Below are 26557 nucleotides of genomic sequence, written 5' to 3' on the forward strand. Positions count from 1 at the left end.
AGGCTCGACCTTTTCAAAACCAAAGGAAGAAGAATATCGAGCCAAACCTTATTTATTATTTAATTATCACCTTACTGTCACAACTGTTTTGCTATTGTCTGGCAATAAATGGAGGTATAGTAAGATGGACATAAATCAGTTCTTATTCTAGTTTTGGCTAGATGTATGATGACTTCCACAGCTTCGCGATTTAGACAATGGAGAATTTTAGTAGATCGGTCCGATGACTCCGATAACGATATCCGATACCCCGCTGCCGCCTTTGCGCATGTATCATATTGTTATTGGGGGCATCGGAGGAATCGGAACGATTTACTAAAACTCTCTTATATCAAGCAACGGCTGCAACGACGAAGCTTTGTTTTATCTTCGACGTAAATAGTACTTCCATTGCTTCGCTGAAGAAGCTCAATGCAGACCATCCATAAAGCATTCATGAGGAACAATATTGCAGTCCCATCCAGTGCTTCAGTTCAGTGGGTGCTCAGCGTAGCAGTCGACATACTGAGTCTGGCGAGACTTTCGGGAGCCAGCTGTTGCTTAAAATACTAAGGGTCATTCAATGGAACAGCTTGCAACAATAACCGCCGAATTCATAGATGTCACTCCGAGTCATGCCAAGTGAAGGGCGACCCTTCACTTACAGAAGGGCGGTTGAAGGGGCACTTCCACTTGAAGTGAGGTTTACCATTCTGAAATGGCACTTCGCTTTCACTCGAGCAAGTGAAGGGAGCCCTTCTACGGGATGCGTCCGGGAGCGAGAGTAGAAAAGAAATTTATATTTATACTTTGCGTAAGACCACAAAAGTAAGTTAATTCTTAGTGTGTTTACATAATTTGTGTTTATAAAGAAATATTAGCACATAACAAACATGTTGCGATTTTAGAAACGAACGTAGCTCGTGCATCTTCTTTCAAACTAAATTGGCCAGCAATATAGCCATCAATATCCATGCTGAATACATTCCAAGTCCTTCCGATATCCTTGTTCCAACGCCACCACCGCCGTTGCCTTTTCGTGTTTACTTGCCCTGCTGGTTTGTTCTTTTAAAGTTTTCATTTCCGTAGCGTGTAATGGATAAGGCCAAGGCACCCGCTGCGCGGTTCACAGAGATCGAAAAGGCAATACTGATGGAACTTGTGATGACGTACAAAAAAATCATCGAATGTAAAAAGACCGACGAATCGTCGTTAAACAAAAAAAAGGCAACTTGGATTCGACTCTGCAACGAGTATAACTGCAACCACGGTGTATATCGACGGGACGTGAAACAGCTAAAAAAATGGTGGGAAAATGTGAAGGCCAAAGCGAAGAAGGACCATTCCAAAGAAAAAAACAAGGTCCACAAAACAGGCAAGTCTCTCGTTGAGGTTTCTCATCGCGCTGAAAGTGCCTCGGAATGAGCGATGGGTCACATTTGTAGCCCGAACTGTCGGTCACAAATTCGCCCTTGTTTCGAACTGTTGTTTCTGGAATACCTGTCATGGGGGATGGAGCGTGAACGTGCGCAGACAAGTCGGTTATGCAACCTAATGCTGTCAGTTGAATACCGTAGTAACATGACAATGGAGCAGCATGAACGGAACCGCAGCACGATATAATACTACCGTTAAATCAGTAATTCTACTTGCAGTTTTTGCGGCGGACATGTACAGTAGATCACAACTGACAACACCCAGATGCTCAATATTTCATTTCATTACGCATGGGGCAGAGGGGATGAACATTCCCTATCAGAAAATGCATGCCTATAAATCGGGGTATATTTAAAAAGGAAAACAGATCTTAGATAACATTAGAACTTGGAGTGCCTAGATTGACTACTGTTTGCTCCTTTAGGAGGGGGGCCACCTGGCAAGCCAATGAGCGACACCTCCGTGCTGGTTGGGGCGGTGGCCTCACACGTGTTCAACAGACAGGAAAATATGGAGGACAGCGATGGGGCACCCTATCTGCCCCCGGTCTGCAGCCTCCCAGTTCTCCGACTACTGCAGCCGATGCTGGACGGCGAGGAGGACCCTCTTGATGCCGACTTGGGTAGAATGCTTGAACCGTTTCCATGTCTTGACCTGTACTTTCTAAACTGGTACCTTTTCGTCTTTACCCACTGATCTTCTCATGGATATGCATGGATACGGTTATAGATCATAATGAGTCTGCCTTCAGAAATGTTTCACCTGGTGTTCCTCAGTAGTACATACTGGCACCCCTACGTTTTTTAATAATCATGAATGACCTTGCAGCAACCATCTCATCTAATATTAATCTTGTTGCAGATGACTGTGTCGTCAATAACAAAGTAAAAAGTGTGCATGACAACATTCAATTTCAAGATAATTTAGTAAAAATGAACAAATGGTGCGAACAGCATGTACATTACTTATGTACAAGGTAACATATATCATTGCAGGGCTGGGTTCCATACAGCTTCAAAACAGTACATGGCAACTACTGCAGACTAACAATGACCATACTCCCCTGACAAAGAAACAAACAGCACAAGGTATTAAAATAATCATAGCATGATTTCTGCCAAGAAATATCTATACCAAGCACTCCAAAAGGTGCAAAGGGTTAAGTGATCTAGTGGCCTAGTTTATGGCACAGGTTCAAAATGGATGAAAACATTGTTACACATTAGATCAGCAGCAGAAAAAAAAAATCAAATACTTCAAATTGCAACTGCATGAAAAACAAAAATAGAATCTCAAACTTATAAAAACCCTTTCTACTCTTCATGTATGTCCCATTGTTCACTTCATAACTTCTACGTGTTCTTTCAATTGCAGAGGAGCCCGGTTCACCAGCTGGGCCTGCCTCAGACGTCGGTGCACCACTGTCACCAGCGGCTGCCTGCATCACTGATAGACCTGCAGCAGCCCCAGCAGCTTGCCTGATTAGCCAGACATCTACTGCAGGGTCACCAGCTCCTACACCTGCGGCTGCTGCAGCGTGCAACAGTGGTAGTGCGGCAGCAGCTGTGGGCAGTGGTGCCCGCCAGGTTGGAGGACGTATGGCGCTGCTGGAAAGGAGCCTCGCAGAGGAAAACGATATGAGGATGGCCTTTGTCCAGCAGGAGCATGCCCTGCGCTGCAACTTCCTTGAACAGGACCACCGCGACGCACTCAGCAAGAGAGCTGCGCTGCATGAAATGGAAATTAAATTGCGCGAGGACGAGCTGAAAAAAAGAAATGCCATTCACGAAATGGAGATGAAGCTCCTGTGTATCAAGGAAAACATACTGCTGCAGGAGCTGAGCCAGAAGGCTGCACAATAAATCATGTTCAAACTGCTATGCCTGCTTTACTGATGGTTCACTTTTAAAGTCAAACTGAAGTATCACACACTTGGAAGTACGACTCCTCACCTTCATGGCCTGTGTGATGGGCCTCTTGAGCCTACGTGCAGCTCACGTAAAGCTCAGCAGAATGATGTTCTGCCGGATACGCAGACCCGAAGGAGAGTCCTCCGGGAGAATCGGTGGCAGGTGTGGCTGCCGCCGCCTTCTGGCATTCCGTGCCCTGGGACTTGGTGGCGGGGGTGGAGGAGGAGGTAGGGGCTCATTTCTTGCACGTCCCAGATTATGCAAAGCCGCACACGCGGTGATGATGCTGCATGAGTGGCGAGTCTTGTGCTGGAGCCGCATATCCAAACAGGGAAATCGTCTCTTCCAGACCCCAAAGGCCCTCTCGACGGAGTTCCTCGTTCGGATCTGGGCCTTGTTGTACCTAAATCAAATTATAAGGCATGTGATCGATTTTTAGGCATCTGGGAACATACTTGCAATCACTGTATTTTCTTTTTCAGTATGGAAATAACAGGTTGACATTCTTTTGTCGAGGTTAGATATGTTTTATTGACAACTTTTCGTGCACGCACGGCTTCATGATACTGTTGACATCTCTTGGAAACTTTTTCGTTCTTGCGACATTTCGTCGACAAACGTTTTCTTCTGCTAGGTGGATTGAATTTAGTGGTCGCGGTCGTCAAATCTTATGATTTTTTTTTCATTTGCCTAATGCTGAAAAAGAAAAATTAGACTGAATTTACTTTTTAGTGAATGAACCACCGACGGCGGGGCAAGCTATGTCTTAAACAGACCACACGATCACACCTCGCTTTGCTCCGCTCTGCTAGGGGAAATGGTTCATTAGCGATGTGCGCGACCAAAAGCGCCGCTGCGGTCAGCTTTCGACGATTGGCCAAACCGTGGGCATATGAGCATTGTCAGATTGTCAGCTTTGACGGTGTTACTTTCGGATTGCAATGACTCCTAGCTTCCACTGGGCTTTTTAAACACACCACCGAAGTCGTCGTCGCACCTGATGGTAAGTAGACAGGATAACAACTGGTGACGTCACGTCGAGGCAAATCCCACTCGTGACGTCACGGATGGAAACCATAACAGGGCGCCATTGAAACATCTCGGTGCTAAAATAATCTCAAGTTCGAGCTTGCACCAAGCCTTGTCGAAACCGCCAAGGGTTCGGCAAGGTAGGAAAGAACATTGGATATCGGCGAAGTGATCTGTCCATGAAACGCTTGAAGAACTGTTTGTCACCGGCAATGACTGCCTGCTATTACAGACATTAGTGATGTTGTCAGTGCAGTACCAAAACAAATCTTATACTTCTGCCGATGATTTGGCTTACCTCCCTCCGGGACTATTTGCCGCTCCAGGGTTTGCGAGCGGCGTCATCAGGAAAGGGAGACAGGCATAGCCCACATCCCCCTGCAGGACGCCGGGCACTCTGCTCTCCTCGTAAAGGGCACGCGCACGACTGCCATCAAAGATGCGGCTGTCGTGCACAGATCCTGGCCAACTTGCCACAACATCAAAGAACTGTAGCTGTGGGCCGGTGATGGCCTGCAGGTATATAACATTGCAATAATACGGCAATTTGGGCCAGTTGGCTTATGCTCGAAAACAAGTGAAACAACTGCCCCCCCCCCCCCCCCGGGGGGTGGCTACGTGCCTGTTGCCCGTAAATAACGTCGCATATGCAAGCTAGGTATAGGCTGTGCAATGGCTATTTCGAGCGGGCCCAGAGGTGTACAATAAGCAGCAACAACACAGCTGATGAAAGGGTTTCCCTATGTTTTACAATGATCGGGTTGAACAGCTGAAATCGTTTTGCGTGAGCATTACCCATGCTTCCCAGCCTGGCAGTTTAGTAGGCAAGCTACGTCAATAAAGGGGGTATAAGAAATATGAGCTCACCTGGACGTTCAGGGAGAAGACTCCTTTCCTATTGCGATAAACTTCCGCATCATCTCCGCCGGGGCTTCTGATGCGCACGTGGGTGCAGTCGATGCAACTCGTGACGCCAGGAAACTGCCCCATTGCGTAGAAGTCGCGCATAACGCCGTGGTACTCCGACGCAGCCGGGAAGTGCACCAGCCTTCGGAAGAGCACCCTCGCGATGAGCGTCGTCACCGTCCTCACTGTGCGGCAGACAGTCGGCTGGGAGACATGCACGAGGTCTCCCGCTACCATCTGGAAGGTCCCGGCGCCGTAAAAGCGAAGGGTGACCAGCAACTGGAGCAGGGGGGTGAGCGGCAGTCCTCGGTTGTCGCCGGTTTGCTGGAGAGGCAGCAGCGTCAGGAGTTCCCTCACCGTCGTCTTCGTAAAGCGATATCTCGCGAGGAACTGGCGGTCACTGTACAGCTCCATCGAGTTCAGGCGGTCCGATAGATTACGCCGTGGCACCGACGGACCGAGCGGGTACATAACGCCGAACACAAGGTCGCACGCACGAGTAGCGAACTCAAAAGACGCGATCCTGCGAGCGGCATCACTCCGATAACCCGGGTAACCCGCCATCTTTTGCGATGAAGGGAGGCTCGAGTGTAGTTGAAGGGCGATGCCACCGCTCACTTGAATTTTTTCGAGAAAAGTCCGAGTGAAGTGCGAGGCGAGGGAGCGTTTCGAGTGAAGGGGGATTTATGAAACGTAATGAAACCCACTCAAGGGCGTTGGAAGTTAAGTTCGAGTGAAGTGGGATCTATGAATTCGGCGGTAAGAGCTTGAATAACCCCCTTCCCTTTGTTTCTTCCTTGAGGGCAATAATGTTGAAAGTAACGCCACGAAAGTAACGGATTACTTTTTGGAGTAACGGTCAGTTACTTTTATGGCAAAGTAATTTTAATCATAATAAATTACAATTTAGCCTTGAGTAAATTGTAAATGTAATTCCTTACTATTTTTCAGTAACGTGTACAAGTCTGGCAGCAACACTACTACAAGGCGCGGGGAGCGAACAGACAGGACGCAAGAGAGGCCGAGTAACTGTGGGATTAGCGCCGAAGACTGGGGATTCTTTGTGTCCCGAAGCTCAAGAAGACTTGACTTACTTGAAGAAAGGGCTGGTCCTCTCTTCTCCCCAACGTCCTCACTCAAAGGACAGAACAAAATGCACCAACTGCTCTGAAGCTCATCTGGTGCTCCCGTAGTTTGTGCTGTACTCAAACAATCGCGCGCTAAAAGGCAACGCGAAGGTGACCTTTTCGTGTGTCTTTCCTGCCAAAATTCAAAATATGCAGATCTTCAAAGATTTAAGATCGTTCGTAAAATCTTAGTAATTCCGCCAACGTTTTTTTATATAAAAAATAATAAACAAGCTGTGTTGAGAAGTACTCTAAGTACATGGTACTTAAAGTACCACTGTTTTGAAAACTTGTACTTTACTTGAAGTAAATTATGTGAGCATGCACTTACACTTTACTAAAGTATTTTTTTCACGTACTTTATGTAAAACTACTGACACCAATGTACAGTCCCCGACTTTGAAAACAAAAAATGGCGTATCGCCATGTGAGAACGCGCTTTTCCCAGACGTTATCTGGTCATTTCCCCTAGTGAAGTAACGGCGGCTATAAGACCGACACAAATGGCTTATAAGTTCATTGTGTCAAATAGCTCGTCAGCGAGAGTAAAACAACTACTCTGTGGCGATTTGACTTTGTATAATATTTGCTGCCGTTTGCGTAAAAAGAACTGATGCACCTCCAATTACCCCTGGTGCAGTGCATACCAGTTAAAAAAATAACAACACTGTATAGGGAATGAAAGTGCATCATGAAAGTGTATGTCATAACGACTTGTACTTTACCTTAAACTGTATTGTATTAATAGTACATTATATCAAGTACATTGAACCCGGTGTACTTATGACTTTGCTTGTACTTAAATTATAATTTACTTTGTACTTTACTTCAAGTACTTTTAGATTTTCTTTACGCAACACTGTCAACAAGCAAACACTCTCTAAAAAATCAAGCTCAGGCAGTGCTAAACCTCAAAGTAGAATTGATACATTCGCAGAACTTCATTGACCAAAAAAACAAAAAAGGAGTACAAAACAATTGGGCACGCAGTAGCAGAACCAGCTATTAAAGCATCTCTGTGGAAGAACAAGCCGATTCGTATTTGGACAGCAAAATTTCGCTAACAGATTAAAACCTATATAGTTACTTGTTACCATAAAAAAACATATAAAGTAACTTCAAAAGTAATTCGCTACTTTTTACGGTAATTGGTCATTTTCTTAATTACTTTCCATTTAAGTAATTTCTACTCTACTCGAATTACTTTTAAGGCCAATACTCAATAACTTCACCTAATTACTTTTTTGAGTAACGTGTACATGTCTGGACGAAACTAATAAACAAACTAAGTTATTTTAGGCTTATATCAAACTAAGATTGTACACCGATTTTTTGTAACAAACACCTTCGATGAATTAAGTTTCTTCTTCTAAAATATATTCCAGCGAATAGGGAAGTGTTTTGTATTAAAATAAGCATTTAGTAGTATAAATCAATTTCTCAGGATTAGCTTTCATCCCCCGCTCGTTAAAACTAAACGAAAAATTAAGACGTCGCTGACGGGTCGAACATCTTTTGAACTAAGGGGTTCGCGGAACACACTTACCTCTTGCTCCACCCTAATGAGGAAGCACTTTCGGTCTGAACCGTTGCCCCACTAAAGTAAAAGTCGCCCACAGAAGATCGGCAACAGCGGAGGAAATGTTTTTTATTCAGATTTCAAACTGTCACCAAACACCCCGCGCTGCTTAGCAAGCTGGACCGGACTGTATGAAATCTGGCTGCTTCACAACGCTTTTGAAGTAAGTTGCCACATTATGAACACGCCAGTAACCGGCAGCATAGGTGAAATGGCCGTATTGACTTTGCTTGCATGATTCGGTGGTGTCTTCAAATTCCATGTCAAAGAAAGCCACACCAAATGTGATAGTTGGAAATGTTCTTGTTGCTTTGCAGATCTGTGGATCCAGTCAAATATCAAAACTGTAAAATGAATGCATGCACTCGAAGGAGGCTATGTATTTGTTGCTGTTATGTGTCGCATGTTTACCAAGCTTGATCATTACAATAAATGATTCGTTGAATCAGAGCATATATTAGTCACAAAATTTTTGTATATTTTTTCCCGCAGATTTAAAGTCGCACATAAAGAAACCTTGCAGTCGGCAACAGGATAAGAACCCAGTAGATGCTTCGCCGCCAGTACGCGCTAGTTGCCTTCTACCGGGCTTTCACTGAGCTGGCGACGAAGTGCTACAGAAGCCAGAATTCTCATGCTTGAAGCGAAGCATCTAAGTCCTTTTTAACCTGTCATCGAAAATAGTTTCAAGTAATATGTACGGTAGAGACAAAGGATGGTTTAAATGCGTTCTCTTTAAGTATAAAACCAGAATGATTAACGTTATTTGAGAGGCAGGAAGGAAGGCAGGCAAGAAAATACGAAGAAATGTCGACGGCACGTGTGGTAACAACTGCAGTGATGTTAATAAATTAGCAATGCGCCACAAAATATTAAAGCGTCTTACTCTACCCGGTGGCAAACTCGGATGCGCTAAATATTGTTATTGACATCTAGAAAGAAATAATAAAGCATAAAAGCGTGACAGTTTCCTGGAATGGCACCATACAAGTCAAGTTTAATACAAACGTGAAATCCCTGTAACTAAAAGCTTCTACTACGGCACTAGCCTTTCCAATAGGTCGGACAGAAAGATTAAATAATTTATGTACATAGTTAATTACGCGCTATTAAATGATAGCAAGTTATCCGACACAGCAGGAACTATACTGTCTGAATTTGGAAGTCATACTTTTAAAGAGATATTTCAACGAAACTTGAAATATACCCGTCGTGTTCAAAAATAGGTTGAATATGGCCCACACTACCCGTACATGACAATTGCGCGTTCTTGTTTGGAGCCTGGTGGCTGTACTTCTCGTTATAAACAACCCACTCCGGAAAGCTCTCGGAGAACACCCAGCAGAGAACATGTGACATCCAACACAATCGTGACGTAGTTTGTCTCGCGACGAGAATAGCTACGGCGTGGTTGACGTCAAGAGGATGGCCTAGTCGTTCCAGCCATAGAAGCGGCTGCTTCTGTTAACAATTTTTTGCGACGGTTTAATATTTTATAATCTCATAGGGGGATAATAGCGACTTCTGGGGCACACAAAAAAAATTCTCGAGAAGGGGGAAGTTCCTCTTTCCCCTCGTTTCTCGTCGTGGCCGGAGGCGAGACAGTTACCGTCAATAGCTGTCAAGGTTCCTAGACGGGCATTACAAACGAGGCGTTAGCGACATCCACCAGGTGCTTTTCACTAATAGTTTATTCGTTTTAAAATTCCTTTTCGTGCCTTTGTTTTAACAAGATATGGGTGTGTTCTATGTGATACTGCTCGTTTGAACACATACAGACCAAGAAATGGGGACCGAAATTTCGTTGTAGTATCCCTTTAAAGTTCAATTTTGCAGTGTTTTCTGCAACGTAAGGGATCCCAGCCTTAATTTCTATCTAATGGCCTGCTCCAGAAAAATATGTTGTAATAAACTTGTCCGGAGATTTGCAACCACCCGAAAATCCGAAAATTTCTTCTGTAGCAGGCAATGATGAAATTAATTCCATGCTACTTGCCAAAAGACTAAGATTGCGTAAAGTATAATTGTGGTCGCAATCTTTTTTTTACAATCAGGGCGAGCTTTTTAAGCTCCTACAAACTGCAAGGTTGGCGAAATAGCTTCACTTTTAATCCGAAACCATTGATTGTCCCGTGACGCGCAGCCGGCGCTGTCTGAAAACGCGAAAAAAGGCAGTTAAAGTCCGGCTGAGCGAAATGAGCAATACAATCCCATTGACTGCGTCGCCTCATAGCTCCAAGGAAGCCCACCCCTCAAAAAAGCTGTCCTCCTGAAGCTGCAGCCCACATGCCAATAAAAGGGAGAGGGTCCCGCGTGCGTGGCCAACCCCGTCTCCCTCTTTTCGGGCCATGTGGTAGGCGTGGCCGGAGGCCCGGAGAGAGGAATGGAGGGAGAGCGGGATATTCCCGCTTCCTGTGCCCTACTGTATCACGTGTTTACGCTCTGCTTTCAGCCATGTCGCGCCGCGTAGGAGCGTGGCCTACTGCATGTAGTAATGCGCTGCGAGTAGGTATGCAAAAGTGTTCCTACACGTAAGGAACCTTAAGTGTCCTCCTGTATTTTGTAGGTGAAGTGATCGAAACTCCTTTATTAAACTACAAGCCTACATTCACTACAATAATTGTTTCTAACATGCTTGACCACACTGATTCAAATGGCATATGGTTCTTAGAGGTGTAGCGGACAAGCAAACGGGCGTGGTAGAGAAAGAAGAAGCGACACGCGGGCAAGGCGGCTCGAGACAGAACACACCGACGGGACAGGTCTGCGATGTATATTGGATGTAGATATTTCATATTGTAAATAGTCTGCGCTGTAAATAACTTGAAGTAACCAGAGGTCTCTTCAATTTATTTACAGCGGAGACTATTTACAATATGAATAATCTACATCCAATGTACATCGCAGACCTGTCCCGTCGGAGTGTTCTGTCTCGAGCCGCCTTGCCGGCGTGTCGCTTCTTCTTTCTCTACCACCCCAGTTTGCTTGTCCGCTACAGAGGGAAACATTCATCTCAGGCACCAACACGGACTTTTCAAGGGGCATTTGTGGGTCACTCTACTCGCAGGCTACTACTATCGGGGAAAAATGAAATGCGAACAGAGGAGCACGTGGCTCGCGGTACAGGCTGCGCCGCCTGGAAGTGAGCCTAGGGGCGAGGGTGCGTGGCCTAGGGTGCCTCAATGACCTTCTGTTTAGAGTGATGCCACTCTTTGTAGTACCCGATGCCGACAGCACGCGCTCACGGGGAAAATACAAAGAAATCGACGAAAACAAAATGTCGCCATAGCACAGTCAGCGCCACAAACGCGTGCAGGCACACGCTCTTTCACGCGCTTCTGAACAAAAAATAAATGTAAAAGTGGGAACAAAATGGCCAGATGTCTCCACCTTAAGCAAAGCGCACATGAAGGCACCCTAGCGTGGCCTACTTCGATGTGTTCACGCCCCTCGATTGGCGCTCCCCCAGCTTCGGCAGTGCGCCTCTCAGTGTGCTGAAAGTTGTCACCGCTATCTTTGCCTGCTCGGCGAGTGCGGCGAGCTTCTTTGCACCCCGCGCGCTGAGCCAGCAAAGATAGCGGTGATAGCTTTCAGCGCACTAAGAGGCGCTCTGCTGAAGCTTGGGGAGCGCAGAGGGAGGGGCGTGAACACGTCGGAGTAGGCCACGCACCCTCGCTCCTAAGCTCACTTTCAGGAGGCGCAGCCTGTACCGCGAGCCACGCGCTCCTCTGTTCGCATTTCATTTTTCCCCGATAGTACATTAATCTAACATTTCAATCAACTTTGATTCTCAGGTTGACGCTGCTTTTCTTGGCATTTTAAAAGCGTTTGATCGTGTACACCATCAGCTGTTGCACAAACTCAATCATTTCTAAATGCATTACAAGTTGTTTTTTGAATTAATGATTGTTTGTCGGCGGGACCTAATACAGTTATAAATTCTTGTAATTCATAAAGCAATATTGCTTCCTCAGGCCCATCGCTGGGCTCGGTCCTTGGTCCTCTAATTGTCTCGACATACATATTAATATTCTTGAATTTTGTGTTTGTTCCCGCTGCCGTTTTTTTTGCAGTTGATTGTGTTCTAATCGAAATCTTTGCAAGCATAACTGAATAATTTATTCTAAAAGAAAACCTCACTAAAATATGTGCCTAGGCTTATTAAGATAAACCCCCCTAATCGAATTTATATTTTCTCCAGTAAACAATGTGTTTTATACACTCCTACACTTTCGACTCCAAGTTCATGGACCTGTTTTTTTATAAATATATTGATGCTTATGTCGATTTAAATATACCAATTCAATATCATACTTTACCATTTTCGTCATCCTATAATAGCTCGCTGGATCACTCAAAGCGTAACCAATATATAATTTTTGTTCTCCTCCGTCTCGATTTAGCCCAACAGGATATCTCAATATTTTGACCGAAACTTTAATACGAGTTGAGCGTTTGGTACCCCCCTCAATCATATATGATTAACATAACGGTTTTTAATTGTTTTGTAATCGGAGTAACACTTTTAATCCTCTTAGTATTCCCGTCCTTCAAGCACCACCTTACTAAAGAAAAGAACCGATTTTAGAGTAGGCCTTATTGCACATACTTTGGGGCTCGTCTACGTTCTACAACGCATTTTTTACATGACTACTAACCGAGAGGGTCTCCTCGCGCAGTCATCTTCATTTTCGCCTCGCCTTAAACACTCCCGTATGATTGAGCCTTACGCTGCCACACCTTTTTAGTTCTCCATTCTTTTTCCCAAACTTGTGGCATGGTGTTATTATCTGTCTATGTTGTTTTGCTTTCATCTCCGCCTTTTATATTTTTCTTGTATTATTTAATGCAATTGTATATAATTCCCCATCAGGCTCACTTGATCGGTCGCTTTCAATTAATACTAAACTCATTCTCAATTATTTTAACCTCCAACGTTTTCAGGCTCATATTTCTAGTCACTTAGATTATACGAGGTGTGTTTGATTAATTTGTACGCTTTGGTGGTTCGGAGACAGTAAATATGTTATTGATCGATTTGTGTTTTTAGCTCCGATTAATTTTGTTGAGAAGTGATTGCTTCATACATTTGCGGCAAATATTTTACTCTTATTTCTGCTTTCTTACAGGGTATGGTTTTTCAACCGATTTGTGGTGTCCATGTTGAAGTGTCCTTATCGATAAATTAATAAATACAAACATATAATAATTAAAACTATATTCTAACAGAGGGGTGGCCAGGCTGCCCTGGCCTAAGAGCCGCAAGCAAAACCAAGAGCCGCGGGGGGGGGGGGGGGGGGGGACTTTTGTGCAGAGGAGTCCGAGTCAGAAGAAATCTAACTGTATTATAAGGTAGAAGTAGCACAAGACTACCAAATCGTAACTAAAACGCGTTCCATTCCTCTTTTTGGAGAAGTGCTCGTGTGACCGGGAAGCAGACCGAGGGGGGGGGGGGGGGGGAGGGTATGGAGCCGCGAGCTGCACTTTAACACGCAAAGAGCCGCATTCGTTTCAGGAGCTGCAGCTTGGCCACCCCTGTTCTACCGTAATACAATTTTTTCAAGAACTTAAGTGCGTATTTCTCTAATTTGCTGCGTTTTTTTTTCATTATTTTTTGCCTATTCTTGCGAAATGGTCAAAGGAAGAAAGCAGCAGACAGCGCTACTCACAATGTTGTGTGAAGAATGCTATGGTAGGATTACAGAGCGCTGGAATTCTCACCTTCCACTTTATTTCCTCAGGACCGTCGTGAGTCATCGCATATCCCGCGCCGTCATGATAGCCGAACCTTGTGTGCTCCCGACTCTTAACAGTAGAACTGTAATCGTTTTTAGCATTGCACGCCTGTGAAAAGAGGATAATGAAATAGACCAGAAATCTTCTTTTAGCATATATATATACTCCCAAGTTTGCTTGACTCTCGGCGGCGTTTACTTTTATATAAATAAATATATATATACATATATATATATATACTATATATATATATATATCTTTTACGGATGCTTCTCAAACATGTTTGTGGCGCGTTCTATTTTAAGAGGCTAAGTGTTAGAGGGTTTGGGGTATTTGATCATCGCCTTTTTCTAAACTATAGCAGCCTTTGAGTTTTCCGGATGATTTTTACAACGCAGTGCTACAGTTTTCGTAACGAAGGACAACGATGCTTCAAACATTTTCCTTCGAATTTTTTGCATGAACGGCTTGTTCAGTGTGTAAAAGAAGTGATTGTATACTTTTGAAGAGCCGTTCATACCCCTTTAATATATCAATGTATTTATTTTCAAGGAACATAGTATAGTGATAGAAAAGCAAACACTAGCATTAGAGCTACAATTTGAAGCGCGTTTTTTCACGTGTTTATGTAATGAACTGAGTTCATCCTACAGACACAGAAACTGATCAAAAATCGGAAACTCTTAAGTGTATAAAAAAGTGTACATTATATGATTTGATAAATTACCTCCCAAAAATGCTAAGAAGTTCTAATACATTTAAATATTTTCGAACAGCAACGCTAAAAATTGTTTTTTTAATTTACATTTGGTTTTTTTAAGACCGGCACTACGATGCAAGTCAAGCACACTTCTGAATTTCACTTGTTTAGCAAGTTTCTGTTGTTTTGTTCTCCAGGTTTATTGGCGGTATTTTACAACTTTCTTAGTTGCAATGATGTGATTAATAAGGTGACGAAACGAGGAAGGAAATTGGGGGATACTCAGAAAAAAAAAGAAGAGAAAACAGAAGAGGGGAAAAGACGACGAGGTTAGGGAGGAGGGCGGACTGATTCGAAAAAAGCTTTGCTCCGGAATACACTGGTGAAGCTGTTGTTAATAGGCATCCTTTATCGAAAAAAAATCTATTGTGGGTTGTGTGTGTGTTGGGGGGGAGGGGATTAACTCGTTGGTTGAGTTGGTACGCAGGAGATCGTAAGAAAGAAAGGGTAGATAAAATACAACCGTAATTTTTACTATGAAAACCTTTTTGTACAGAACTGACGAAAAAATAAGAACATGAACTGATATGACGTCCCGGCTTCCTCTTTCTTTTTACTTTCTGTACCTAGTCTTGTCATTTATAATCATACAAGGCTACATTTAAAAAAATAACTGGGCGTCTGCTTTTCCGCACAACACTCGGAGAGCCTATCACCGCAACTTACGGGAGAAGCTCAGTGAATGACAATGCCGAAACATATCTTTAGACCAAAAAACGAAGTCTGAGTTGTGACATTAGGCAAGGCAAGCGTGACGTTTTGCATTGCTTAATGTCACAACTCAGACTGCGTTTTTTGGTCAAAACATATGTTTCGGCATTGTCATTCGCTGAGCTGCCTCCATAAGTTGCGCTGATTGGCTCTCCAAGTGTTGTGCGTGAAAGTAGACGCACAATCTTTTTTTACAGTTTACATAAGATTCATCGACGTGGAAGGTGCTGGTGTTTCTTAACTTCTCAACCGTTTTGGACGAGCCTAGCTCGTCTTCCTAAAGACGTCCCTTAACCGCTTAGGATCAGTGTAGCTCATCCGCGCACCATACTTCGCCGCTTGGCTCTTTTGGGACATCCCAGGCTTGCTCCGAGCGTAGTTTGCGGTGGTGCTCAGAGGTGGTGTAACAGATTTTTTTATTGAACACACTTTTAAGGATGGCGACCGATTGTGAAGACATGTTGCAACCTAAGCCGTACGCGAAATTAAAAAAAAAACACAAAAAAACAGACAAGCAAAAAAGCTTATGATTTAAAGTTGCAGACAAAATAACAAATCAAGGGTTAAGGACCTCAATGCGCGACATTAATAAGCAGTTTTCTCGTTCCTTCGAGAATATCGAATTATATGCGAGACACACTTTCATCACGTGCAGGCAACGTCAACAGAAATGTTAAATGAGTGCAGACTGTGCAGTCCACTCATGGCCGATTCACACGACGAGCTTATCCGCAGATTGGTTGATCACTTGACAAGACGTCCCCGGAACGCCAGTCTCCCAAGCACATCCATACGGAGGAGACAAGCAGATGACAGTGAGGAAAACTGAAGCTATTTGCAGTCCTGCAATTCCAGAAAACTCCTACATCGCACTGTCGCACCGTTTTCCAAGCTCAGAAGTGATGTTTGCGACTACGATCACGGTACTATCATGAAAAAGAATTGTGTTCCGCGGTCCCATATCGAGCGTGACAAAGCATCGTGACAGGCTTAGCGTGAAGCACCACTAGCTTTGCTAACTACATTACACAAGTACGGTCCTGCTGCAGGAGGCTTCAGCGTCAAAGCGATGAAATCCTGGGGTCGAGGATAGGTATTTGGAAATGTCTTCACGCACTTCTTGCTTGTGCACCACTCTTCAGCACAATACAGCCATAAGGAAGGTATTGCTGGGCGGAAAGCTGAGTGGACGTGCAGGAAAGATTGCAGCGTGCTAGGGAAATTTCGACAGGAGCTCCTTGACACCGACCCGGAGGAGTGCAAGAAACTGCGGAGCGTCAGCTGGGCCAAGTCCTTGCAGCTTCCTTCACGAGTGGAAAATGAGAATGGCGCGAAAAAAATGAAACAGCGATTGGACAAAACACAGTGGTGCACTATCTTTCTTGCGATAACTCGACAACATAAATATTGCTGTGCTGTTGGTACTCTACCGTAAACGCTTTTACGGTTACTCACCCTCCAAAAAACTGCGCCTGAAAAGACACTCTGCCCTTAAAGTACGGGCGTCCGCTGACGAGGTGCAAATGGTAGGTATAGCCAACATGATAATAATGCTACAAACAATCCACGGATGAAAATTGTGATTCGATTCATTGTGTGAATCTTCCCTTATACGTTAATTATCTAATTTAATCAATTGATCGTAATTATGAGAAAAAAATCGTTCTCTGAAACTATGTAAAAAACAATGGCTCTTTTAACAATAGAATGGTACGAGCCGGTGTATAACAGAAACTTTTCATAGATCAGGCATCGCAGATTGCAGACATGTGTTGATTCCATGCCTGGAGTGAAGGCATGAGCTTGTGTTGTCAATGCCAACCTGCTGTGTATGATCTATGAAAGATCCTTAATAACCGTCTTCAACGGAGAGGAGTGTCTGCTTTCAAGGACAGAATGGGGTGAAAGGAAAAGTGTCTCGACGAACAATGAATGCTCCGGTTTACCCACTCAACCAGGTCTCTGCAACTTGAACTGGGTCTAACAAAAATACGTAGGATAAGCACGTCTAAATCTTTAGGATTTGCCAAGGGATGAAATAAATTAAACGCACAAAAAGTGCGGGAAGGAGAATGGCAAGAAAAATTTGGGGCTTGTGTTCTTTCACTAGAATTGTTTGTGCAGGAAGCATTACTGAAAAAGCACTTCAGTCCCGGGAGAAACGCGGAGATTAAGTTCGTCTGCTTCTTGCGCAGGGGGTAGCGGCAACGTCAGAATGCCGAGCCCTGATTGGCTGATCGCGACCCCCTATCTCAGCGTCGTCTACTCCTTCGTAACGTCGTCTGCTCGCAACGTCGTCTGCGTCTGTCTCACCTTTCCTGCGACTTTCGAAAGTGCAGAGGCCAGGTTCACAAAAGCGATGTTACGGCAAAAATATGCGTAAGACAAAACTTGAGAACAAATTCGTAACTACGAAACGAAATTTTCGTGTTTTGCGCAGGTTACGACGAAATCCTACGACAGCTCCGAAGCTGTCTTACGCACTTCTTACGATCAAATCAGCATGGCCGACAGCGTCGCGGTCGCGACGCCAAGGGGCGTTTATTTTTGTACGTGCGCTTCTCACGCGTCCAGACTTCAAGTAGCAAGAAATAAGTAAAAAGTACTTGAAATAGACCACGATGAACAAAAACGCTGGATCCACAAACACCCCGGAAAAGCTCCAGCGGCCACGATTCCACCGACAACGACCAAGCGAGCACGGCAGATAGGCCTAACAGGCACTCCGACTCGGCGACCGTCTGCCCACGACCGGCTGGCGTGATGAATGGAATACGCCCGCGCGACCCTTGTGAATTCTTCCCGTCTTATACTTTGATCGCTGACCTCAATTAGACTCTTCCTCTTGTCATCTTTTCGTTTTCCGAGGCAAGGGTGACTCTCGCCGGTGAAAAAGCGGTGAATCTCCGACAGACGCAGGAAAGGAAAAGCAGCCATCGCTATGACTAGCAGACGTAAAGCAGACGACGTTAACTGCGCCAAGCCGCCGACGCCGGAAAGGAGGGAAAAAGTATTTGGGAGGGAACTTGCGGACGCTCACCACCCTCACCCTCGGTTCTTAGCAAACAAACATCGGCGCCTCGGGACTCCTCGCCAGTGAGTCCTTTGGCTTGCCTCCTTGATGCGCGTCGGCTAGTTGTTAGACAAAAAAAACGTAACGCTTGAGTTATTTCGTCTGCCCTCTTTGAAAGGTGAAGTCGAGCTCGCTCGACTTCCGAAAGTCGCAAGAAAGGTAAGACCGACACAGACGACGTTGCGAGCAGACGACGTTGCAAAGGAGCAGACGACGCTCAGATAGGGGGTCGCAATCAGCCAATCAGGGCTCGGCGTTCTGACGTCACCGCTACTTCCTTTCTCATGCGAAGACGACGAAAATGAGCCCACTTGCGAGGCGTATACGTCATTACTAGTCAATGTCTGTTTCCAAAGATGCACATCAGGTGAGCAGCCTTTTTTTTTAAAGATTAAGTGCTTTTTAACGTTACCCTCCAATCCCGAAATGTTGTCCATCTGTCCGTGCATTTGCCGCTAACTTTAGGGGGCACAAAATTGTTGCGTAACCTCTATACAAGTTCAGTTTCCCCTCTAAATTTTTCAGGAGAATTGATGACACGGTACATAAGACAATTTCAAGCTCGCCGATACATTTAGCAGAAAAATACACGCCACATGACCTATGCACCAATTCAGTTCCGCTGCTAAATTTGGAGGGAAAAATGATTCCACGTGACAAGCCGTCATGTAACCTACAGACAAATTCAGGTTCTCCGCTAAATTTACCGGAAAAATTGATGTCATGTGACCTATGGAGCAATTCAGTTCCCCATTAAATTTGGCAGAAAAATTGATGTCACGTGATCTAACGTCATGTGGCCTATACAAACATTCAGTTTAAAATATAATGAACAAAATAATAAAAAAAAACTCTTAAATACTGCATTTCATGCATTATATACTTTGAACGTAAAAGTCACTCCTAATTTTAAATACGGTTTTACTTTAAAGAAACACCGGTTTTGATTGAGCGCTAGTGTCTTAAACTGTTCCTAGCAGCCTTGGACAGTAAAGTTTGCACATCAGAAAACATGCTAATTTTTAATATTATCGTTTGTCTATTCCAACTGTAAGAAATATGGGCATCAAGGTGAACATTACTTTATTTTTACAGAGCCAGCTCTTCAGTTCTGGGAGAAATAAGTCAATGCTGGTCAATGCCTGAGTCCATAGATGCATATCAGGTGAGCACCTCTTAACGAAAAAAGTTTGCTCACTTCGTTCTAATTTAACACTTGCGTGGGAAATCTTATTCTAGTTCTTTTCCTGAGTTTCAAAACGGTATAGTATTTCAAGTCAAAGAGGTACTTCATGGGCACCATGTTTAAAGAAAAACTAAAAAATCCTTGAATTCAAAAAGGCAAAATTTTTTTATTGTGGGCACCTTAAAATGGTGTCTTAAGTCTTAATCTTGGTGGTAGGAGTGTCGTAATCGTTAATTAGAATTTCGACGTAGCCCAGCATGTTGCAGCACAACGAACCAGTGCTTTCCCCAGGAATTGAAATTAGGGGGAGGGGGGTCAAAAGTTTTAAGGGGGCGGGGGGGGGGGGGCATTGAAAATAGTGGAGTCGTTGCGAATTAAGGGGGTGCCTCTAGAAAAACAAGGGGTAGTGTAGGAAATTACTGCACCGAACAATTCAGAGAGCAAGAACCGAAATAAAAACTAGGAAAAGTGATTTTATAGGCAGGGTCCGATACCCCTTGCTCACCAATAGGCTGACTTGCGGATGCCAACAATGATGTCACGACGCTTTAGACAAATTACAGGTGGAAGAGAGACTCACTGTATGCACTTCTGCAATTGCTGAGCATATTTTTCAAAATAAATGCAGTTCACGTTGACTTTCGCCCCAGCTTAATACAATTTCTGAATTCATGGGAGAAAATGATATGGAAGTCCAATCCTAACTTGGATTTCTTATAAACTTCTTCAGCTTCCCTTTAAGGCTAGTTTGACTTAGTTGCACAAGCCTATGCCAGTGCACGAAACTAGAGCAAATGCATTGCTGAACTATTTTGCTTTTAATGCACTGCCAGCGGAGAAAAGTTCATATTCTATTAAGCCAACAAATCTAAACCATTAACTTAAATGCGACTTACAGTAGACTTTCAATATTGCAAACTCTAAGGAGCCACAGATTTAGCACAAATTATCAGAAGTTCTCAGAAATATGTTGCCCGATAAATTACGATTTGCTAAATGGATGGCTATACACACAAAACATATCTTTGATGATTTCGTCCACACAGGCGTAATTATAAGCAGGTATGCTACTATGAAATATTGATGAAATTTATGACACAGGTTTATTCAACTCTCAAAAATGATTCTTATCGAGGACCATTTAGACAGCACTTGGCACCTGAAACAAAATTATCTTTCTTCAACCAGCAAAAAGTTGTCTATTATGGGGTTTCAAGCCATGTGTAATAAAAATGTGTGTTGTGCTGCAGTTTATACAGCAACTTGGGTGAATGTTGAGACGTAAAGCCTTGCCTCCATATCCCCGAATCCGCGCAAGTGGCTCTGGAAACTTCCGCGCGGGGCACCTTTTTGTCGATCATGTGTCTTCTGCTTCAAAGACGTATATAAACGAAGTTTAACCATTCATTGGAATGCATACGGAGCAAACGAGGAAGCACCATTAGCCGAAGGTGGGCTGGGGGTGTTCTAGAGCATTTTCACAAACGAATATGCGGCAACCAGAAGGCGAGCATAATACCCCGGCGGCGGTTGCAAGAATCAAAACGAATAAGTGCATCGGAGTAACTCTCGGTGACTGGAAGTATGATGCAGATGATGTTTCAGTCACGGTTATGCAACATCTCAGTGAAAGATACATGAAGATATAGAAAATATAAAAAGAAGCATGCGCGACCACCAGAACAATTAACATAGTTCATGCGCCGACCGCCGTGAATCTGTCGTCGAAGCGGTCATACTCCATGTGAGCAAAACAGCAATCAAGTGGCACATTCGTTTCTTACATCTCTTGCATAACCATAACCGAAGCGTTGAGTGAACCATAACCACGAGGAGTTACTGCATTTAACCCTTACGCAATTACAAAAACTGTTTCTCGCTTTCATGGCTAGGAGATTCTATTCGGCTTCTGGTTGGCCAAGTGAGCTCGTCAAGCCCTCTATCTGCGTCGGGTGCACTCCCTGACTCGGCCCGCTCCTTTCATTCACCAATCCCCCTATAGACTGGCACGCTGTTTACAAGCATACCCGCGTGTGCCCACACCAAGTGTGGGCACTGCGCGTGCCCAGAAACCGCATTCGTGCGAAGTGAAGCGTCCGCGCATGCGCAGTGCCGTCGGAAGCGCCACCGCAGCTGCGTAACGTTAGGGACGCGTTTTCGTCTATAGACCGTTTTATTGTGGGTAGCGCCATTTTGAAAGCAAGAGAGAAATGGGGAAACGGCTACTAGCGGCTTCCCTCTCGCTGGGAGCAATAGAAGGAGTGAAAGTCCCGGATGTAAGGCTCCGCCGCTGCTGGGTGTCCGGATTGCCCGAAATTCGTTCGCAATTTCTTCCCGGTTTTAAAATCCCAAACTTAAATAGAGCCACGGGCTTTGATGACAACAGTCCCGCTCGGTTATAAAGTTGACGGTTGCTCGGTTATAAAGTGCACGAATAACGACTGAAAGCGTCGAATACTGTCTGAGGACCTATGTAGCTTCTATGGAATCCGGCAAGGCAAGTGCGGCTTTTTCCACATGACCCCGATTTGTGGCAGCAGTGGGTTGCGTCCGTAAACCGAAAAGAGTCTTCCCCAACGCCATCCTCTCGACTGTGCTTGGAACATTTTGTGAATGGAGTGCGCACCGAACTTAGCGCTGTTTTGTGGATGAACGTAAGGCACGCTCGGAAGATGCGGGCAAGTTTTCTCCTTGTAATTGCTGTTTCACATTGTAACGTTTTGTAAGTGAATTTATCTCAGTATTGATATTTCGAAGGGTTGAAAATGACTCAATTTTTCAACAGCAACAGTTATTTGAAGGCTCACGTTGGCTGCCAGGCGTGGATGAAAATTGTAGAAAAGTTAGTTGTATCGGTTTTCCTGAATCGCGATTGCATGCGCAATACCGCAGAGGCATGAACGTATGTTGACCGTCAAAACGCGACTAGATTTGTTCTTATTTTCAAGAGCAGTACATAAAGTAGCCGTTAAGAAACCTTCAATTTCTGTTGCTTGCAGCTGAAACATGCTCATGCATCGATTTCGAATCTCTGAATCTTTGCTCGACTAGCTCTGGCAATAGGCCCTTCTCGACCATGCTGTTTTCAGTTCTCAACAAAAGACACACTCATCGGCCCGGGATCCTCGAATAAATCATTTATAAAGACCGATGCATGAACATGTTTCAACGTTTAGAAACATCGATGCGTGAGCATGTTTCAACGTTCACCAACAGAAATTTAAGTTTTCTTTTCAGCAACATTATGTACTAATTTTCAAAATAAGAAGAATCTACGCCATTGCGACGGTTAGCATGGGTTCACGGCTCTTGGTATTGCGCAGTAGGTTGCGATTCAGGCAAAGCGATAGAACTTTTTACTATTTCCAGCCACACTCGGCGGCCGAAATCAGCCTTCAACTAAGTGCTGTGGATAGTAAAATAGAGTCGGTGTCACCTCTTCAAATTATCAATATAAAAATAATTTTAGTTACAAAAAGTTACAAGCTGAAACATCAATTTTCAGGAGAAATCTTGCACGCACCTTGCGAGCGTACCCCATGTTAATCGACGGTACAGCATTAAGTGTGATGCCCGTTTCAATCACAAAATGTTCCGAGCACAGTCGAGGGGATGGCGTTGGGGAAAAGTCATTTCGGTTTATGGACGCAAGCCACTACTGCCGGAAATTGGGGTCATGAGGAAAGCGATGGAGCTTAAAGCAGTGATGTGATTGGCCTAAGGCATTTTGGAGCAGCTTTTGGAGCAGCCAAAACAGTGTTTTGGAGCAGAAAATGTGGCATTTGGAGAAACCAAAAAAGTGTTTTGGAGCAGCAAAAGTAACTTTTGAGTTAGCCAAAACAGTGTTTTGGAGCAACAAAAGTAGTTTTCGGAGCAGATATTCTTAAAAAAAAATAATTAAAAAAACATTTGTTTTAAGTGCTGCACAAACGCAGGGCACTCTGTGTTGTGTTCTATTCTGATGTGACATGTTGTGACGAAACTCGCTGCTTGTGTTTTTAGTGCTGAAACACCCCACAAGTGTACACTGCTATAGGCGTTGCCGAGCAGTTCTAAAAAATTGCTTGCCACCGTTTTACTGCTTCCCGACGTGCCACCTTTCTGTCAGAATTAAGCAAACTTAAAGCAATAGGTTGCAAACGTCGCGGCTGGTGCCTCCTTTGTGCAATCATGTTAGCAGGCACGTGAGGGCAACTTTGGCAGGCTTGCAATTGCGCGTGCTTCCCGTATGAGCGGAGACCACGGCTGTTCGATCAAACCGAAAACATATGCCACTCCGCTCCGTCGCCGAATGATCTAAAAAATTGTATGCAAAATGTAATTGTCGAGCGTACGACAAAAACAGTCTAGCGGGGCGTGCTTGCCAAACTGGCAAACAAAATACAAGCTAAAAAAAATTTTCATGAATGCATTGATGCAGGACACTGCCAGCCAGGGTCCAAAAGATCTTAGAGCACTTCGTGCAACGACTGAGCTCAAGACAAACAAGCGCGCTCTGCGGGTTGAGCATGCAGTCGTTGCCTCCTTTTCTTTCGCTCACTTCTCTTCACCAACTTTCTTTCGCGGCAGATTTTTTTACGTACTTTTCTCAAAAGAAAGCCCACCGAGAGAAACCTAGGTAATCAATACTTCGACAAAGCAGTCTTTGAACTAAAGGTTGATTGTTGCAGTAAACTATGATTTAAACATGAACAGGAATGTTAATAAACATACGACGGTACTTAGTTTTATTTTAGAAAGCCCCATATCTGCAGCGACGTGGGGACGGCAACACCCGACGTCGCGCGACCACGATGACAGGAAGGCAGGGACCGAACATAGTTTTCCCATGGCCGTTACTTTCAGGAGTGAGGGCTTCAGCTCACAAAATTACTCCCACCGCAGAATAACGTGGTTTCGTCTCACAGCATGACGGCATGGCTGGTACCCGGTACGCTAGCGTCGGAGCGTCCACACGCCCCCGCGTATATCGTTCAAAATATTTAAAAAAAAATACATGAGACGAGACTCACGAGACTACGAGAGCGCGAAACGCGAGACGGCGGGAAAATCATGCAAAACCGGATGGACGATTGATGCAAGGTGCTGCGCGTCGGGCGGCCGCTTGCGCCACATAACACACACGTGTTCAATTACGGTACTCATTTTAGTTTCGGTTTTGGAAGACAACCAAAAATTTTTTTTTTGGCGCAGGCCTGCCGCAGATTCGCCATATCTTGGCAAATTGTAGCAGTATGTAGCAGTGTTAGCCACTTGGCGCAGTTTGGCGCAATTGGCGCAGCAATCACATCACTGTTAAACACACTGCAGCCGCACTCGCCTTGCCGGATTTCGTGCATGCTACATAGGTTCTCATACAGTATTCGACGCTTTCAGTCGTTATTCTTGCACCCAATAATGGAGCAATGGTGTCCCGATGACTGAGGCGGTGTCGCCATTCAAGACCGTGGCTCTAATTTTGTTTGGGGGTTTAAAACAGAAAAGAAAGCACGAACGAAGTTCGGGCAACGCCTACACCGGCAAAGCCTCTTATCCGGGACGTTCACTCTTTCTAACGCCCCAGCAAGGGGGAAAGCGCTGGTAGCCCTTTCCCCTTTTCTTTATCGCCCTCTTTAAGTAGAACGTTATATATACGGCTCTGCTCTGCTTTAGTCTCGTTGAGCGCACTTCTTACCGAGCACCGGTGCACTCCGAAAAAGCAACACCGGTGGAAGCAAGTTCCACGGGTGTATCTTCTCCGCAGTACACCGGTGCTCAAAAAGAAGTGCGCTGAACGGTCGCACGAGAGGAAATAGTATGAATTACACGAAAACGCCGTTCGAGTTACGCGGCTTATGTATACATTGAAAACGTAGTGGGACAACCGAAGTTTTGAAATTTGTTCAACTTAATCAAACGTATTAAATATGAGAGTTTGAAATATCGCGAGCCTACTGTATGCACTAAGGGACATCTGTCTCAATCCAATGTGCTTAATATTACTGTATAGTTGTGCAATTTCAATTAGCTAGTTTTATTTCTCAAGCACTTGTTAAGTTCGGTAGTCAAATCAATGCAAGTTTCTACTTTGCTTCAATTTATGGGAGGTTTCTTGCATGTGTCATACGCAGTAGAAATTTGGGCAGCTTGACTAGTTGGTAAGCACGTTGCTCGCTTACTTTAACCATGTATGTCATGTACAACTTTTGTGATTGTGTATTGATTTCGAATCCTCTTCCGCTCTTTATTTTAAGCTGTCCTTACATGCACAATGAAGATACCGAAGAGGTCTTCAATTGAACTACAAGTATGAGAAAAAGCATGGAGGGCATCTAAACGGTCAGCACAAGGGCAACTACACTCTAAAAAAAGTATGTGCGTCTACTTTCTCGCACAACAGTCGGAGAACCAATCAGCGCAACTTACGGAGGCAGCTCAGCGGATGACGATGCAGAAATATCTGTTTAGACCAAAAAACGCAGACTGAGTTGTGACATTAAGCAATGCAAGCGTGATGTTTTGCATTGCTTAATGTCACAACTCAGACTGCGTTTTTTAGTCTAAACATATGTTTCGGCATCGTCATTCGCTGAGCTGCCTCCGTAAGTTGCGCTGATTGGCTCTCCGAGTGTTGTGCGTGAAAGTAGACTCGCAGACTTTTTTTAGAGTGTACAGTGTTAATTTTCTCCAAAGTAAAATCAAGGCATGCCTTCTACCAATAAAGTTATTGTGGCGAAACTTCTTGATTGGTTCGTTTGTTGAGCTGTCATCTATTACAAAAGCAGAGCTCACACAAAGAAAATCTTGGCAATGAGTAATACAGGTTGCGTGCTCTTTTTCTTTTGCAAAACATGAACTCTTGATTTTTTTTCTAAGGATGAAAAATTATACAAGTTCATATATTAAAGAACGGAGCTATGAGCTTTCCATACAAATCTGTACCCCAGAAGTTTATGTGACTTCGGCTCGACTGAACATGGAAACTGTTTGCACTAAATAATTAAGCACTAGACCTTTCTGTCTTTTTGAAGGCCGAAGCTACGAGTGATCCGCACCAATCCTGCACCTTTGATAGGTCAGTTGACACCCCTGGCAGACCTAGAGCTCTGCCAGGTGAGTCGCGTGATGTATTGGAGGGGCAGATG

The 26557-nt window shown here is 44.3% G+C and overlaps 1 long non-coding RNA gene and 1 pseudogene across 1 annotated transcript; both read right to left on the reverse strand.

The window, feature by feature from the left end:
* Positions 1-3014: 3014 nt before the first annotated feature.
* LOC121837612 lies at positions 3015-4712 on the reverse strand. The gene is made up of 3 exons (XR_006078259.1): positions 4654-4712; positions 3369-3729; positions 3015-3143 (listed from the first exon to the last, which is right to left on the reverse strand). It is a non-coding gene; the product is annotated as an uncharacterized LOC121837612 (long non-coding RNA).
* Positions 4713-8076: 3364 nt separating this feature from the next.
* LOC120843619 overlaps positions 8077-26557 on the reverse strand; it is a 64654-nt pseudogene continuing 46173 nt past the window's right edge.

Source organism: Ixodes scapularis, unplaced genomic scaffold, assembly GCF_016920785.2.
Source record: "Ixodes scapularis isolate PalLabHiFi unplaced genomic scaffold, ASM1692078v2 PGA_scaffold4__175_contigs__length_147842914, whole genome shotgun sequence".
NCBI classification, from domain to species: Eukaryota; Metazoa; Arthropoda; class Arachnida; order Ixodida; family Ixodidae; genus Ixodes; species Ixodes scapularis.